Source organism: Triticum dicoccoides, chromosome 7A (assembly GCF_002162155.2).
Source record: "Triticum dicoccoides isolate Atlit2015 ecotype Zavitan chromosome 7A, WEW_v2.0, whole genome shotgun sequence".
NCBI classification, from domain to species: Eukaryota; Viridiplantae; Streptophyta; class Magnoliopsida; order Poales; family Poaceae; genus Triticum; species Triticum dicoccoides.
The window spans coordinates 484,516,542-484,518,796 of record NC_041392.1 but is presented as its reverse complement, the minus strand read 5'-3'; positions in this window follow the sequence as shown (position 1 = coordinate 484,518,796).

The following is a 2,255-nucleotide window of genomic DNA, read 5'->3' as shown; positions in this document are numbered from 1 at the left end:
GCGCGCCAAGGGGGGAGTCCTACTTGGACTCCTAGTCCAAGTAGGATTCGACCCTCCCTTTTTCCTTTCTCCACCGGAGGGAATAGGAAGGAGAGGGAGAGGGAAAGGGAAGGGGGGCCGCGCGCCACCCCCCGCGGGCTTCCCGCTCTCTCCCTTTAGGCCCATGTAGGCCCAACACTTCCCAGGGGGTTCCGGTAACCCCTCGGTACTCCGGAAAAAAATACCCGAATCACTCGAAACCATTCCGATGTCCGAATACTACCTTTCAATATATGAATCTTTAGCTCTCGACCATTTCGGGACTCCTCGTCATGTCCGTGATCTCATCCGGGACTCCTAACAAACTTCGGTCACCAAAACACATAGCTCATAATACAAATCATCATCGAACGTTAAGCATGCGCACCCTACGGGTTCGAGACATGACCGAGACACATCTCTGCTCAATAACCAATAGCGGAACCTGGATGATCATATTGGCTCCTACATATTCTACGAAGATCTTTATCGGTCAAACCGCATAACAACATACGTCATTCCCTTTGTCATCGGTATGTTACTTGCCCGAGATTCGATCGTCGGTATCATCATACCTAGTTCAATCTCGTTACCAGCAAGTCTCTTTACTCGTTTTGTAATGCATCATCCCGTAACTAACTCTTTAGTTACATTGCTTGCAAGGCTTATAGTGATGTGCATTACCGAGAGGGCACAGAGATACCTCTTCGATACATGGAGTGGCAAATCCTAATCTTCATCTATGCCAACTCAACAAACACCTTCGGAGACACATGTAGAGCATCTTCATAATCACCCAGTTACGTTGTGACGTTTGATAGCACATAAGGTGTTCCTCCGGTATTCGGAAGTTGCATAATCTCATAGTCAGAGGAATATGCATAAGTCATGAAGAAAGCAATAGCAATAAAACTAAACGATCATTACGCTAAGCTAACAGATGGGTCTTGTCCATCACATCATTCTCTAATGATGTGATCCCGTTCATCAAATGACAACACATGTCTATGGTCAGGAAACTTAACCATCTTTGATTAACGAGCTAGTCAAGTAGAGGCATGCCAGGGACACTCTGTTTGTCTATGTATTCACACATGTACTAAGTTTCCAGTTAATACAATTCTAGCATGAATAATAAACATTTATCATGATATAAGGAAATATAAATAACAACTTTATTATTGCCTCTAGGGCATATTTCCTTCACGAGGTTGCTAAGTTGAGTTTCTTGCCCTCGAAAAGTGTTTCACTTTTTCCCACTCTCTCTGCATTTTCACTATCTGAAGGCACTGAGCAATTCTTCTTTGGATCCTCCAAACCTCTTCAGGGATAGGCAATGGCACTGGAGCACTTGTGCACTCCTTTGTATACGACTTGGAATTTCTTAACATACTTCGTCCAAACTTTGAAATGGCATCTAGTAGCGTGTGTAGGTGAGCCTATGGTCAGTCAGAGCCTCCAATGGAATTTGGTCGGACCCTCGGAGCTATTCGGAAGTTGTCACATTTAGTTTTGTTCTCCGACTCTAAGTTAAGCATTCAGAGCCTTCGAGCTTTGCTAAAAAATGTGTAACTGTTAGATTTTTTGTGTACCCTACATATACTCCACTTATTCCATGATCTCATTTGAAGCTACTCCATTCAAATCCCATTTTTAGAGAGAGAGAGAGAACTACCAGTCCTTGTGTTGAGTTCAAAGGTCTTTCTACACCAACTTTCAAGCCACCCCTTTGATCTCTAATCTTCCTCCTTGCTTTGTGCTCCTACCTCTCATACAAAAAATTCATCTTTAGAGAATGTTAAGTGTGGTTTTGAACAACAAGAGCAATGGATGTATCACTAAGCAACCTCAACCTTGTTACTTTTGGAGGGTGTCTGCTTAGCGGGCTTTGCCAGCAAACTTCCTTCGGCGACGACTAGGGTTTTCCACCCGAGTGAAAGCGATGCGGGCATCTTTTTCACTCTACACGTTTTTTACCTGCGCACAGAATCTTACACCTATAATCTCTTCATGAGTAAATTAGCTCCTACATACACTACTCTATGTAATGTTGGTGCTTTTTCTTTCAATGGACGAAGGGCCTCGAAAGACCCAATACTACATTAATCACATAGCCATGGGGGAGTACATCTTACAACTGTAGCCCAAAAAACTGAAATGTACAAGCCCTAACTTTTACTAGTAGGACCCCAAACTAAGAGGTAGAGTCACAATCAACGGAGGAGCTACACAAAGCT